This window comes from Phocoena phocoena, chromosome 5 (assembly GCF_963924675.1).
Source record: "Phocoena phocoena chromosome 5, mPhoPho1.1, whole genome shotgun sequence".
NCBI lineage: Eukaryota > Metazoa > Chordata > Mammalia > Artiodactyla > Phocoenidae > Phocoena > Phocoena phocoena.
Window position 1 is genome coordinate 52,711,574 of NC_089223.1, and position 17,144 is coordinate 52,728,717.

General features: G+C 36.8%; 1 pseudogene; it reads left to right on the forward strand.

Annotated features, from left to right (window-relative positions):
* The window catches only part of LOC136123596 (UDP-glucuronosyltransferase 2C1-like), a 43,941-nt pseudogene that overhangs the window by 4,387 nt on the left and 22,410 nt on the right, over nucleotides 1-17,144 (forward strand).

Sequence of the window (17,144 nt, forward strand, 5' to 3'; positions counted from 1 at the left end):
CTTGGTCGCCACTTCAGTTGAAAGGTACCCCTTTTGTAGTGTTTGTCAGCTAAATATGTCAAAATAACAACTAATACATCACCAGATTATTATGAAGTGCTATATCTTCACCAAAGAGGACAAGATCTTGTGAAACAGGAACTATAATTATGGATAGCAAAGGAGATAATCACTTTTAAATATTTATTAAAAGATTTCAGTCCTGATAGGGTATAGTTAGTTGTGGCGGCAAACTCCCAAACACCAGGGAAAAAAAAGATGGATCAATTACAAAAGCTGATTTTTAAAGATATCAAATTCTTTTGGAGCAATGAGGATGAGATAAATTGGAATTCCAGAAGAGGAGGAGACTCTACCATAGTAGGCTGGGATCACTGGCTGAATTTCTTGCTCATTGCTCAGAGCACGTGCTGATTCTGAGCATGGAGTAGGGCTCAGACTTAGCTCAAGCTGAAAGAGTCTGTTGACAGAGAAAGCAGCAGGCTTTTGACTTTGTTCCATACTTAAATCTGTGTCTGATTCTTCATAATCTCACTATTGTGTACTCTTGCAGGGAAAAGGCAATAGTTACATGGGACCAATACTGGTTCTTTAAAGATTTTTCTTAGAAAATTTGATGGTAAAACATTTCCCATCTCATATATCATTTTTTCCCCTCTATCATTCTTTATTTTTATTCAGGAAAACCTACCACATTATGTGAGATTATGGGGAAAGCTGAAATGTGGTTGATTCGAACTTACCGAGATTTTGAATTTCTTCACCCTTACTACCTAATTTTGAATTTGTTGGAGGACTGCACTGCAAGCCTGCAAAGCCCCTGCTAAAGGTAATTAAATGTACTTATTATTGTCTCTTTGAGTGTTTACCTCTTGGAATGATTTCTAGTTTATTATTTTTAGTATTTAATCTTCAATCTGAAAACTTGGACATAGGAATTAATGGGAATTATCCACTTGGAGTATTATAATACCATAGCATTAATAACATTATCATGGTAATCATTAATGATGTTCATCAAATATGCCAGATATTTGACAACAATAAAATCCCTAGCCCCTGAGTTTGGTGCAAATTGTTCAATACTCTCCAGGCAATGAGTATGAGCTGAAGTGTCATGTATCACTTCCAGGTCCAACATTTAACTGTCAGGTGCACTTACTCCAGAGTTCTCTTTTCTGTAATATCAATGGGGTGTGTTCCAGAGTGGCTACTCTGTCAACCTGAGTCCTAGTTAAAGAATATATGTAACAGTTGCAGCTCACTAGATGGACATATGGCATGGGAAAGAAATAAGCTGTTGTTTTAAGCCACTAAGATTTTGGAATTGCATGTTAGTTAGCATAGTCTTGTCTAAGACATGGACAATAGTGGGGAAATTATAATACTTTGATAAAAGATCTAATAGAAATGAGATGGCCCAGTAAAATTTTGGCAGAAATTCAGTAATGATGACCTGTTTGATTTGAAAAGAGGAGAGATATTAGACTGGAGACATGATCGGAGGATAGGTTATGAAAAAACAAAGGGACAATGCTAAGTATTCTTCACTTCAAATTTAAGGTTGATGAGAATCAACATATAATTTGTAAGCAGTAATGTGATATAGCGTCCTCTTTCATAAATTTTGACTATTGAATTGTTTGGAATGGAGCAAGATTTAAAGCAGGGAAATGGACTGAGATACAGTTGCAATAGTTCCTGAAAGTCATTATAAAGATCCAAACTTCAATATGATAGCAATTTTGAATATAAATGGAGAGATTTAGGAAGTATTTACAAAGAAAATCAATAGGATTTTCTGATAGGCTGAGGGTGGAGATTAAAAGAGAGAGTGCCAGAATTAATCCTTGGCTTTTGTTTCTTTGTATATGTCAGCCCTTTACTTATTTATTATTATTATTTTTTATATGGGCAATTTAGTAGTGAATATTGTCATTTACAAAGGTGAAGTAAATGGGAGCAGTTGTGAGGGAAAATGATCGTTTCATATATGGGTATGCTGAATAAGATACAATGCAGTGTCTAGCAAGTAGCTATAAAATACATTGTTTCAATCTCAGAGGACAGGTCTATGCAGTATTTGTGGGGTTTATTTTTAAACTAATTGACTATTTTTAGAGGCATTTATATTCACAGCAAAGCTGAGCACAAAATACAGAGGGTCCCCACCTATTTCTAGCCCCCTCCCATACACAGCTTCCCTCACCATCAATATGCCACATACCTGCAGCACATTTGTTACACTTTATGAACCAACATCCACATGAATATCAACAAATGTCCACGGTTTACAGTAAGGTTTACTCTGTGTGTTGTACAGTCCATCTTTTGATAAACGTATAATGACATGTTATCTACCCTTATACTCTCATACAGCCTCTCCACTCTCCTAAAAATCCTCTGTGCTCCATTTCTTCATCCTTCCCTGCCCCTAAATCTTTAGAAATCACTATTTTTACTTCCTCCATAGTTTTGCCTTTTCCATAAGAAGTGGTTTTAAATTAGGGATGTCAAGGAATAAGAAGACATGACTTTGTATTGGCTGTTTATTGTAAACATTACACCACCCAGAGTTAAAAAACAGAAATTGGGGTGGAACAGGAGACTATAATCCAAATGTCTAAGGCTTGTGTGAACAGGTGTTGCACCTGTCAGCCTGACAGTTGGCATTAGAGAACATGAGTAGTTGACAGTACAGAGTAAAGACATAAAGATAAGGATAATTTTTAAAAGCAGAGAACATGAAACAGTTGGAAATGTCAGTCAAAAGAAAGCAGGACACATATTAAGACTCTGTCTGGACCCTGTTTGATGTAGGTAGGGTAGAATGATTGAGCATACTTAAAGGATTATAGGGCAAGACCTGAGTTTCAGGTAAGGTCAGGAAATATATGGAATACTCATTGAAGAGGTTGAGAATTTGGGGGAATTTTTAAATCATGTAACAGAAATTTTTACTTTATCCTGTTATATGAATATGTACATTAATATTTTGACAAGTTAAATGATATTGGATTTCCATTCTACTTTGTTCTAAGCCATTGTTTCTGCTCAGAAAGTAATCACTTAAATATTCTGAGCCTTTTTTATTTTATTTCATAATTTTTGATAAAAGGTCTATGCCCTGTTGGGATAGTGTGAGACTTACTTATAAGTATATTTGCTATATTTAATAATTCAAAAATATTCAGAATTCTCCTATTTCCTTATTATTGACCCAGTAACACACATACATGTATATATAATGTGTGTTTGTGTGAATTTGTGCATTTATTTATTTTACCAACTATATGTCACCAAGGATCTAACTGATTTCTTTTGTATGAACTTTAAGGATGTCCAGAAAGTGTAAGAGCTTTGAAGTATTTCCAATGGATCTTATTTCCCCTGTCTCCACCCATCAGAGAACACTAGGGCCCTGGGGACACTACAAAAGCACAATCACATCTCTGCAGTTCAATAATGACATGCTCTCACACTCATGAAAAAAAATGATTCCTAAGTTTATGACAACTGTAAGGGGGTTCTTTAATATAGCAAGCATTTTCATAACATGTAATTGTTTGAATAATTCACATGATTAATTTTGGTATTAGAATATTTCCAGAAGATTTTCAATGGTATCCCTAACTATAAAAAGCAGATACTGGGGACCTCCCTTGTGGTCCAGTGGTAAAGAATACGCCTTAATGGTGCAGGGGATGCGGGTTTGATCCTGGTCAGGGAACTAAGATTCCACATGTCGCAGGGCAACTAAACCTGCGCACAACTACTGACCTGCACACCTAAACTAGAGAGCCTGCCGTGCCGCAAACTACAGAGCCCATGCACTCTGGAGCCCACGTGCCACAACTAGAGAGAGAAAACCCGCACACCATAACTAGAGAGAAGCTCGCATGCCCCAACGAAGAGCCCGCGCACTGCAAGGAAAGATCCTGCATGCCTCAATGAAGATCCCACGTGCTGCCACTAAGACCTAATGCAGCCAAAAATAAAATTAAATAAATAAATCTTTAAAAAAAAAAGATACTAAAGTACACTGTATCTACGTTTACATACAAATAGGAGTCCATGTGAATGTGCAAATTAACACATAAAGAGAGTGACAAGTAAAGTAATCGTGAGGTTTGAGGCTCTGATAGAAAGGAATATGATGGGAGAAAGTGTAAAACTTGAACATTTCCACAAACAATAACCACATTTGTGTTCTGTTTCTGAGTTAGAGTATGTACAATGACAGATGATATATAAGTGCGAGCCCTTTGTTAACTACATTTGTGCCTTAATCCCTATGCAGAGCTCTCTGGTAAATTAGCCTGGATCATTTGGTTAAACTCAAAGTGTACACAGCTGCTTCTACCCTTGAGCCAAAATCATATCAATGTCAGGCAGCTATGTCAAATTAATCAGATCAATGTAAACATTAAAAGGAAAAAGCAGTATTGAAGACCCATCTTTGGAACAGGGTCTTTTCTTCTTAAACTTTTAGCCCCATCTACTGAAGAAGTAGAGGGAGAGTCACAGTTAATCATGTATGTGTGTTCTTATAGCACTCAGCACAACAATCCTCTAAGGAATGTGACCCAACTAGGGATCTGCAGTAAGACTCAGACTTTCATCTTTTCCCTGTAAGGAAGATGTAGGAAAAGGTTGGAGAGAGGAGTGAAAATTTTCCCTCCAAATAAAAGTAATAAACTTATTTACCTCCTTCACACTAGTCACACTATTCATATTAACAATTCCAATTATAATAACATTTACAATTATAAACTCAAGTATTTACAAAAGTAATATATATCCATCCTGTGTAAAACAACAATCTCATATGCTTTTATCACCAGCCTAATTCCAACAATAATACTTATCCACACAGGACAAGAACTACTTATCTCAAACTGACATTGAATCACAATCTAAACCTTAAATTTATCACTTCAAAATAGATTATTACTCAATAATGTTTGTGTCAGTAGCACTATTTGTCACATGATCTATTATAGAATTTTCAATATGATACATGTATTCAGATTCCATTACAACATGAAAAAGATGTCAATTTGATTTTGAATGCCAAAATGTAAGTTTGTGGAATTGTGGAATTTGGGGTTTTCTTTTTTTAATTTCAGAGCCTCAGAATGTATTAATCATTCTCACAATTCATTCCATATGATAATCAGCCCATAGCTGACATCTCTTTTGATTTATTTTCTAGCATTTTTTTTCTTTATCTTCTTTTTTTTCATTACCCCACAACCAGTAGGTACCCAGTCAAATGCATTTAATATTTATCATCTCACTTCAATTTACACAGATACTGTGGATCTTCAAACTATATATAGTATTGATTTGAGTTTTATAATTACATAAATTATTTTATACTATAATTCACATTTTCTTTTTCTTATTACTCTATGATATTTTTCAAGTATATCCAAGTTTCTATTTGTAAATCCATTTAATTCATTGTGAGAGTTGCAGAGTTTTGGTTTATGTATTTATCACATTTTATTTATTCCTCACAAAGGATAATTAGGTGTCCCCATCTCCATCCTACAACGGAGAATATTAGGAGGAAAATTTGCAAAGCTAGGCATATATTTGAGATCTATATCCAATAGTGGGATTAAATTATAGTATCATGGGTTATTGGCATATTTAATTGTGTTGTATATTTAATTTCACTGAATATCTCTACAAATGTGTTGTTTCATCAGAAGTGCATAGGTGGTCACATCTTCCACATTTTATCTACACCTTGATACTATTCTATTTGTCAGTTTCAAAGAGGTAAAGTGATATTACATTGCTGAATTTTATTTGTATTCTCTGTAATAGCAAAGCTGAACATCTTTTCAGAAACTTATTATTCTTATTTTCCCTCTTTGAAACTCATATACTTAGTACATTATTTTGGATATTCTAACACTTTTGCAAGAAATACAAATTCTTTCCATAGCATAGAATATTTAGGTATTAATCCTTGATCTAGCCATTGCAAATATCTTCTCCTATGGCTTCATATATTTGTTAATATTACCTCTAATTTCCTTTTTTAAACATAAACTGCCAAATTTGATGTAATCAAATCCATCCTTTAATACCTTATGATTTGTACTTTTCAAAGTCTCATTTAAAATATTTGTATCTTTTCTGAGGTTAAAGAGACATTCTCTTATATTTTATTTTTAAATGTATAATATTATAGTTTAACATGATATATTTAATGCATTCAGATTTTTCTATTAATACATGCTAGGAGGTAAACATTCACCTCCCTGTTTTGTCTGAATAATGAATGTATTGTTATACTACTACCTGATAAACAATCCACCCAGTATGAATTTTTCTCACTGATTGTCCCAGTGAATTGTGATACCATTTTTAGCATAAACGGGACTATCACATACTCATGTCTCTCTTTCTGTCCTAACTACATTATTCTATGGTTCACTTAGTCTGTTAGCAATTCAGTAGCCTTCATTTTGTATTCTGCATTATTATCTGATGAAGTAGTCTCCAGTATTTCCTTTGCTTTTTCAAAGTTCATTCATTATCGATGAAAATGTAATTTTTTAATAAATTTTAAAATATGTGCCAATTTATCAAGAAAAATGCCATAAATGAAAAGAAATTTAAAGAGATTGATAGCTTTACATATTAAGTCAATCCACGTAAAATATAGTGTGATGTTTAATTTTATGTATCAACTTGCCTGGGCCAGGCACCCAGCTATTTAGCCAAACATCATTCTGGAAGTTTCTGTGAGGGTATTTTTGGATGACATTAACATTTCAATATGTGGACCTTGAGTAAACAAATTACTCTCTATTATGTGGGTGAGCCTCACCCAATTAGTTGAAGACCTGAATAGAACAAAAGACTGAATGCTCCCAAGCAAAAAAGAATTCTGCCAGTAGACAGACTTCAGACTTGACTAGAGCAATGGCTCTTCTCTGAGTCTCCAGCCTCATGGTCTCTTCTGCAGATTAAACTTTCCAAACTCCATAATCATGTGAGTCAATTCCTTAATATAAATCTCTTCCCTGTCTTTCCCTTTCAAGACTCATACATTTTTTTCCTTCTCTTATTTAGTTGACTTAGTTTTAGTTTTCTTATAGTTAAACATAGGATGAAAGGATCATTTTTACTTCCACATGATTAAATATATTTTTATTTTTAATGGAAAGTCATATATTTCTATTATATTACTGTCAGCCTCAGAGTATTCATTATAGTTCTTTCTGCATGTCTTATCTAGTCAGGAATTTACATGGCTACCTCATTTCTAAATGTGTTTATGGAAGCTTATACAAAGAGAAAATGTAACCAAGGTAAAAGAAAACTGAAATTTAGAAAACAGGTTAAAGTAAATATACCAAACTTATGTCATTATACTGACTGCGATTCAGCAGAAAAATGAATGATAATCTTATTAGCATCCAAAACTAAATATAAAGTGAAGCACCGGAACTATTTAACTTAAAGCAGGAATCAAATATTCTTCATTTGGAACATTGTGGAGAGGGTTTTGGAAGGCAATAGAGAGTACTGAATATAGTCATTGGCTTTACAATCAACAAGCTTAACTTAGAAATTTGGCTCTGCCAGCTACTGCTGTGTAGACTTGGACAATTTACTCAACCTTACTGAGACAGCTTTCTCATTTGCAAATGTATACATATCTCTTAGAATTCCCATATATCTAAGTTAAAGGATACATGTAAAGAGCTCTGCACATGGCAGGAGATAATATGTAGTCAATAATTTGTAAACACACACACACACACACACACACACACACACCGCTCTATCATGCTGAAGGGAACATCCAATTTAAGTCATTTTTAATTTGTATAGTAACCAGTGATTTCAGGTCATATTTTGTACACTGAAATGGTTAACATATGAAAAACAGAAATGTTCTAATAATTCTGACACGTTGAGAAAAGTGTATGACTTATTCTTGATACTATCAACTTTCATATAACAAAGACTGTTTCCCTCACAGGAGTTAGAAGAGTTTGTGCAAAGCTCTGGAGAAAATGGAGTTGTGCATAGTTTTGGAAGTTTTAGCCACAGCAACCAGAGAAGAAAAAGAAATAAAAGGACTCCAAATTGGAAAAGAAGTAAAGCTGTCACTGTTTGCAGATGACATGATACTATACATAGAGAATCCTAAAGATGCTACCAGAAAACTACTAGAGCTAATCAATGAATTTGGTAATGTAGCAGGATACAAAATTAATGCACAGAAATCTCTGGCATTCCAATACACTGATGAAAAATCTGAAAGTGAAATTAAGAAAACACTTCCATTTACTATTGAAACAAAAAGAATAAAATATCTAGGAATAAACCTACCGAAGGAGACAAAAGACCTGTATGCCGAAAATTATAAGACACTGATGAAAGAAATTAAAGATGATACAAATAGATGGACAGACATACCATGCTCTTGGATTGGAAGAATCAACATTGTGAAAATGACTCTACTACCCAAAACAATCTACAGATTTGACACAATCCCTATCAAACTACCACTGGCATTTTTCAGAGAACTAGAACAAAAAATTTCACAATTTGTTTGAAAACACAAAAGACTCTGAACAGCCAAAGCAATCTTGAGAAAGAAAACGGAGCTGGAGGAATCAGGATACCTGGCTTCAGATTATACTACAAAGCTACAGTAATCAAGACAATATGGTACTGGCACAAAAACAGAAATATAGATGAATGGAACAGGATAGAAAGCCCAGAGATAAACCCACACACATATGGTCACCTTACCTTTGATAAAGGAGGCAAAAATATACAGGGGAGAAAAGACAGCCTCTTCAATAAGTGGTGCTGGGAAAACTGGAGAGCTATATGTAAAAGAATGAAATTAGAACACTCCCTAACACCATGCACAAAAATAAACTCAAAATGGGTTAAATACCTAAATGTAAGGCCAGACACTATCAAACTCTTAGAGGAAAACATAGACAGAACACTCTATGACATAAATCACAGAAAGTTCCTTTTTGACCCACCACCTGGAGAAGTAGAAATAAAAACAAAAATAAACAAACAGGACCTAATGAAACTTCAAAGCTTTTGCACAGCAAATAAACCATAAACAAGATGAAAATACAACCCTCAGAATGGAAGAAAATATTTGCAAATGAAGCAACTGACAAAGAATTAATCTCTGAAATTTACAAGCAGCACATGCAGCTCAATATCAAAAAAACAAACAACCCAATCCAAAAATGGGCAGAAGACCTAAATAGACATTTCTCCAAAGAAGACATACAGATGGCCAAGAGGCACATGAAAGAATGCTCAACATCACTAATCATTAGAGAAATGCAAATCAAAACTACAATGAGATGTCATCTCACACCGGTCAGAATGGCCATCATAAAAAATCTACAAAAAATAAATGCTGGAGAGGGTGTGGAGAAAAGAGAACCCTCTTGCACTGTTGGTGGGAATGTAAATTGATACAGCCACTATGGAGAACAGTATGGAGCTTCCTTAAAAAACTAAAAATAGAACTACCATATGATCCAGCAATCCCACTCCTGGGCATATACCCTGAGAAAACCATAATTCAAAAAGAGTAATGTTCATTGCAGCTCTATTTACAATAGCCAGGACATGGAAGCAACCTAAGTGTCCATCAACAGATGAATGGATAAAGAAGATGTGGCACATATATACAATGGAATATTACTCAGCCATAAAAAGAAACGAAATTGAGTTATTTGTAGTGAGGTGGATGGATCTAGGTTCTGTCATACAGAGTGAAGTAAGTCAAAAAGAGAAAAACAAATACCGTATGCTAACACATACATGCGGAATCAAAATAAAAAAGGTCATGAAGAACGAGGGGCAAGATGGGAATAAAGACACTGACCTACTAGAGAATGGACTTTAGGATATAGGGAGGGGGAAGGGTAAGCTGAGACAAAGTGAGAGAGTAGCGTGGACATATATACACTACCAAATGTAAAATAGATAGCTAGTGGGAAGCAGCCGCATAGCACAGGGAGATCAGCTCGGTGCTTTGTGACCACCTAGATGTGTGGGATAGGGAAGGTGGGAGGGAGGCAGATGCAAAAGGGAAGAGATATGGGGACATACGTATATGTATAACTGATTCACTTTGTTATAAAGCAGAAACTAACACACCATTGTAAAGCAATTATACTCCAATAAAGATGTTTAAAAAAAAAGTTGCAGTTGTAGTGTTTACTCTGGGGTCAATGATCAAAAACCTCACAGAAGAGAAGTCTAATGTGATTGCATCAGCCCTTGCCCAGATTCCTCAGAAGGTCAGATAATCTTATTTTTTCAGGGACAGCTATTTTAAATTCCATGAAGATCTCCTTAAAAGCGTGCTTTAAAATGTCAGAAATGTTATTGGCAATGTTAGTGTCAATTTAACTGAACTGTAAAAAAAAAGTTATTAACTGTTAAAACAGGATATTTGATTGCTGTCTTGTTTTAAACCTGGCATTACTAACAGGAAAACATATTGCAAAATTTTCTTTAAATAATAAGCTAAAACAATCATTCACTACTGTCAAATTTTCAGTCGGCTTTGTATCTACATTTTAAGGCTTCCATGTAATCTAACCTTGTTTTGTTGTGCTTATTGTTTTTTTAATCTGAGGCATACACACAAATTGCAACTACCTTCATGGAGAATAAGGGAATAGATATTCAAAAATATAGCTTTGATTTACAGAATGCCTTGGGATTCTATTTCCTTTTAATTAATGGACATGGACCAGGCCCTGTTTGAGCCCGGAATTGACAGCTTAGATTCCTGAAATACTCCTAAATAGTGATTCTTCTATTTAAACAGTTAAAAACTATAATAATACACTAAAAGATTTATGCAGTTCACTCTATGATGTTCCTATAAATTACAATTATTTATTGATACCATTCTAGGTTATAACTGAGTGATGTTGCTTTTAAACTGCCAGGGACACCCTTTTCTCCTTACCTTTAGTTAAAATAGAGAATTAAATGTAATTTTAAGTTACAAATCATCATAATAATTTTTGTATTCATAATGAAGTTACTTTAAAATTATTTTGTGTAAGTAGTACCCATTTAAATATTTAATCCAAAAAGCATTTTCATAAAATTATTGAAAATTATTGAGTTTTCAATTGCATTAAAATGCAATGCTTATGGGTGAAAACAGGGTAGAATAGGAAGCACAAATTTTTTTTGTCTCTCTACCAAAAAAATAATTGTGCTAGCCAAAGCTGTAGGAAGTAACTATATTGGAACTCTGGGGCCTGTCTGAGCACTTACAACTCACAGGGGACAGCTTGACTAGGAACTGTGGTTAATTTAGTAAATTTCACCCCTTTAGACTAAAAGCAACTTCAAAGCCTCCATCACTCAACCCCATGTCAGGCAAAATGCCTATATTTCTGGTGTAAATTGGTGGAGCCACTGTGGGCAAAAAAGACCTTATTTTCCAGATATTAGGGTTCTGCATTCTGTTTGCTGATTACTGCCTCTGATCCTTGAAGTGTAGGCACAGAAGTTGGCCAGAGTTGTTTCAACCTTCATAAGCAGAAACAATATCCAGGAGTTTTAAAGGATCAGCACTATTTTTTTCTTTTTTTGTCCATTAGGGAGCAAGACATTGAATTAGGTCATTAAAAACAACCTCACATAGTGGAATTTGAAAAGCTATGTGCATGTCCAGGGAAAGATACTGGCTTATAAAAGAACTGAGAAGACCTAAAACTTTAAACTCAGCCTGGTTTCTGGTAAAGACAAATACTTCAACAATCCGAAAAAAAAAAAATTCAAACTCTAACAAAGGGGCAATTCTGATTTCTGGAGTTAGAGCATTATAAAAATCAAATGTACAGCTCTCAACAGATATCACAAGGCATAAGAAGATAGACAAAAATATGGCTCAATCATAGGAAAAAAATAGAGAGAAACCATTCCTGAGGAAGTCTGGATTTTGTGGCTGCTACAAAAAGCCTTTAAAACCACTGCCGTAAAGATGCACTAACAACCAAAGGGAGACAATGATAAAGAGAAAAAAATGATGTAGGTACAAAATGAAATATTGATAATGAAAAAGAAATTACTAAAGAAAGGGCCAAAAAGAAATCCTGGAGATGAAAATTACAATAACTGAAATGAAAAGCTCACCTCAGGAGTTCAAAACCAGAAATGAACAGGCAAAATTATAAATAAACTTGAGGAAAGGATAATTGATATTATCAAGTTGGGGGAACAGAAAGAAAAACAAATGAAGAAAAATGAACAAAGCTTAACAAACTTCTGGGACATCATCCAGTGAATGAGCATACACATTGTGGAAGCCCCAGAAAGAGAGAAATGGGCAGAAAGGATATTTAAAGAAATAATGGCCTAAAATAGCCCAATTTAATGAAATACATAAATCTACAAAACCAAGAAGTTTAGTGAACACCAAGTAGGATAAACTCAAAGAGACCTAAACTAGGACATATTATAACCAGGATGTTAAAAGCCAAAGATAATAAGCGAATCTTGAAAGCAGCAAGAGAGAAGGATTTCATCACCTAAAAGGTATCTTGACTATGGTGACTAGCCAATATCTCATCAGAAACTTTGGAGGCCAAAAGGCAGTAGATTGATAAATTCAAAGTCCTCAAAGACAAATTGTTAACCAAGAATGCTATATCAGGCAAAATTTCCTTCAAAAATGAAGTAGAAATTAAAATATTCCAAGAAAAACAAAAGCTAAGGGACATAATTAACAGTAGACTTTCCTTGTAAAAATGCAAATGGAGTCTTTCTAATTGAAATAAAATGCTGCTAGACAGTAAGGTAAAACCATATGAAGAGGGGTACGGCTTGAAGATGGCGGAAGAGTAAGACGCGGAGATCATCTTCCTCCCCACGGATACACCAGAAATACATCTACACTTGGAACAACTCCTACAGAACACCTACTGAAGGCTGGCAGAAGATCTCAGACCTACCAAAAGGCAAGAAACTCCCCACGTACCTGGGTAGGGCAAAAGAAAAAAAGATAAAACAGAGACAAAAGAATAAGGACGGCACCTGCACCAGTGGGAGGGAGCTGTGGAGGAGGAAAAGTTTCCACACACTAGGAAGCCCCTTCGCGGGCGCAGACTGCGGGAGGCGGAGGGATGAGCTACGGGACCGCGGAAGAGTGCACAGCGACGGGTGCGGAGGGCAAAGCGGGGAGATTCCCGAACAGAGGATCGGTGCCGACCGGCACTCACCAGCCCGAGGCTTGTCTGCTCAACCGCCGGGGCGGGCGGGGCTGCGAGCTGAGGCTCGCGTTTCCGTTTCGGATGGAGCACAGGGAGAGGACTGGGGTTGGCGGCTTGAACATAGCCTGAAGGGATTAGTGCACCACGGCTAGCCAGGAGGGAGTTCGGGGAAAAGTCTGCACCTGCCGAAGAGGCAAGAGACTTTTTCTTCCCTCTTTGTTTCCTGGTGCGTGAGGAGAGGGGTTTAAGAGCGCTGCTTAAAGGAACTCCAGAGACGGGTGCGAGCCGCAGCAAAAGGCGCGAACCCCAGAGACGGTCGGGAGACGCTAAGGCTGCTGCTGCCACTACCAAGGGGCCTGTGTGCGAGCACAGGTCACTCTTCACACCCCTCTTCCGCGGAGCCTGTGCAGCCCGCCACTGCCAGGTTCCCGGGATCCAGGGACAACTTCCCCGGGAGAACGCACGGCGGGCCTCAGGCTGGAGCAACGTCACGCCGGCCTCTGCCGCCGCAGGCCTGCCCCGCATGCAGTGCCCCTCCCTCCCCTCCACCCCACCCCCGGCCTGAGTGAGCCGGAGCCCCCGAATCAGCGGCTCCTTTAATCCCGTCCTGTCTGAGCAAAAAACAGACGCCCTCCAGCGACCTACACGCAGAGGTAGGGCCAAATCGAAAACTGAGCTCCTGTGAGCTGTGAGAACAAAGAAGAGAAAGGAAAAATCTCTCTCAGAAGCCTCAGAAGCAGCGGATTAAAGCTCCACAATCAACTTCATATACCCTGCATCTGTGGAATACCTGAATAGACAAGGAATCATCCCAAATTAAAGAGGTGGACTTTAGGAGCGAGATCTATGATTTTTTTCCCTTTTCCTCTTTTTGTGAATGTGTACGTGTATGCTTCTGTGTGAGATCTTGTATGTATAGTCTTGCTTCCACCATTTGTCCTAGGGATCTATCCGTCCATGGTTTTTTTTTAATTTTTTTTCTTAATAATTAATTTTAATTGTAATAACTTTATTATACTTTACCTTCGTTCTTTCTTTCTTTCCTTCCTTCCTTCCCTCCTTTAGACAACGAAACACCCCAAATTGAGGAGGTGGTCTCTGAGAGCAAGATTTATGATTTTTCCTCCTTTACCTCTTTTTGTGAGGGTGTATGTGTATGCTTCTGTGTAAGATTTTCTCTGTATAGCTTTACTTCCAACATTTGTCCTAAGGTTCTATCGGACCCTTTTTTTTTAATATTTTTTAATTCAATAACTATATTATACTTTATTTTTACTGTATCCTCTTTCTTTCTGTCTTTTTTCCTTCTTTCCCTCCTTCCTTCCTTCCTTCCTCCCTCCCTCCCTCCTTTCTTTCCTTCTTTGCTTCTTTCTTCCTTCCTTCCTTTCCTCCTTTCCTTCTTTCTTTCCTCATACTTCTACTAATTCTCTCTAATTTTTTTCCCTTTTATTCTGAGCCGTGTGGATGAAAGGCTCTTGGTGCTCCAGCCAGGAGTCAGGGCTCTGCCTCTGAGGTAGGAGAGCCAACTTCAGGTCACTGGTCAACAAGAGACCTCCCAGCTCCACATAATATTAAACGGCGGAAAACTCCCAAAGACCTCCATCTTAACACCAGGAGCCAGCTTCACTCAATGACCAGCAAGCCACAGTGCTGGACAACCTATGCCAAACAACTAGCAAAACAGGAACACAACCCCACCCATTAGCAGAGAGGCTGCCTAAAATCAGAATAAGGCCACAGACACCCCAAAACACACCACCAGATGTGAATCTGCCCACTAGAGAGACAAGATCCAGCCTCATCCACCAGAACACAGGCACTAGTCCCCTCCACCAGGAAGCCTACACAACCCACTGAAACAACCTTAGCCACTGGAGACAGACATCAAAAACAACGGGAACTACGAACCTGCAGCCTGCAAAAAGGAGACCCTAAACACAGTAAGATAAGCAAAATGAGAAGACAGAAAAACACAAAGGAGTAAGATAAAAATGCACCAGACCTAACAAATGAAGAGGAAATAGGCAGTCTACCTGAAAAAGAATTCAGAATAATGATAGTAAGGATGATCTGAAATCTTGGAAATAGAATGGACAAAATGCAAGAAACAGTTAACAAGGACCTAGAAGAAATAAAGATGAAACAAGCAACGATGAACAACGCAATAAATGAAATTAAAAATACTCTAGAAGGGATCAATAGCAGAATAACTGAGGCAGAAGAACGGATAAGTGACCTGGAAGATAAAGCAGTGGAAATAACTACTGCAGAGCAGAATAAAGAAAAAAGAATGGAAGGAACTGAGGACAGTCTCAGAGACCTCTGGGACAACATTAAACGCACCAACATTCGAATTATACGGGTTCCAAAAGAAGAAGAGAAAAAGAAAGGGACTGAGAAAATATTTGAAGAGATTATAGTTGAAAACTTCCCTAATATAGGAAAGGAAATAGTTAATCAAGTCCAGGAAGCACAGAGAGTCCCATACAGGATAAATACAAGGAGAAATACGCCAAGACACATATTAATCAAACTGTCAAAAATTAAATACAAAGAAAGCATATTAAAAGCAGCAAGGGAAAAACAACAAATAACACACAAGGGAATCCCCAAAAGGTTAACAGCTGATCTCTCAGCAGAAACCCTACAAGCCAGAAGGGAGTGGCAGGACATACTGAAAGTGATGAAGGAGAAAAACCTGCAACCAAGACTACTCTACCCAGCAAGGATCTCATTCAGATTTGATGGAGAAATCAAAACCTTTACAGACAAGCAAAAGCTGAGAGAGTTCAGCACCACCAAACCAGCTTTACAACAAATGCTAAAGGAACTTCTCTAGACAAGAAACACAAGAGAAGGAAAAGACCTATCATAACGAACCCAAAACAATTTAGAAAATGGGAATAGGAACATACATATCGATAATTACCTTAAATGTAAATGGACTAAATGCTCCCACCAAAAGACACAGATTGGCTGAATGGATACAAAAACAAGACCCTTATATATGCTGTCTACAACAGACCCACTTCAGACCTAGAGACACATACAGACTGAAAGTAAGGGGATGGAAAAAGATATTCCATGCAAATGGAAACCAAAAGAAAGCTGGAGTAGCAATTCTCATATCAGACAAAATAGATTTTAAAATAAGGACTATTAAAAGAGACAAAGGACACTACATAATGATCAGGGGATCGATCCAAGAAGAAGATATAACAATTGTAAATATTTATGCACCCAACATAGGAGCACCTCAATACATAAGGCAAATACTAACAGCCATTAAAGGGGAGATCGACAGTAACGCATTCATAGTAGGGGACTTTAACACCCCACTTTCACCCATGGACAGATCATCCAAAATGAAAATAAATAAGGAAACACAAGCTTTAAATGATACATTAAACAAGATGGACTTAATTGATATTTAGAGGACATTCCATCCAAAAACAACAGAATACACATTTTTCTCAAGTGCTCATGGAACATTCTCCAGGATAGATCATATCTTGGGTCACAAATCAAGCCTTGGTAAATTTAAGAAAATTGAAATCGTATCAAGTATCTTTTCTGACCACAACGCCATGAGACTAGATATCAATTACAGGAAAATATCTGTAAAAAATACAAACACATGGAGGCTAAACAATACACTACTTAATAATGAAGTGATCACTGAAGAAATCAAAGAGGAAATTAAAAAATACCTAGAAACAAATGACAGTGGAGAACAATGACCCAAAACCTATGGGATGAAGCAAAAGCAGTTCTAAGGGGGAAGTTTATAGCAATACAAGCCCACCTTCAGAAGCAGGAAACATCTCGAATAAACAACCTAACCCTGCACCTAAAGAAATTAGAGAAAGAAGAACAGAAAAACCC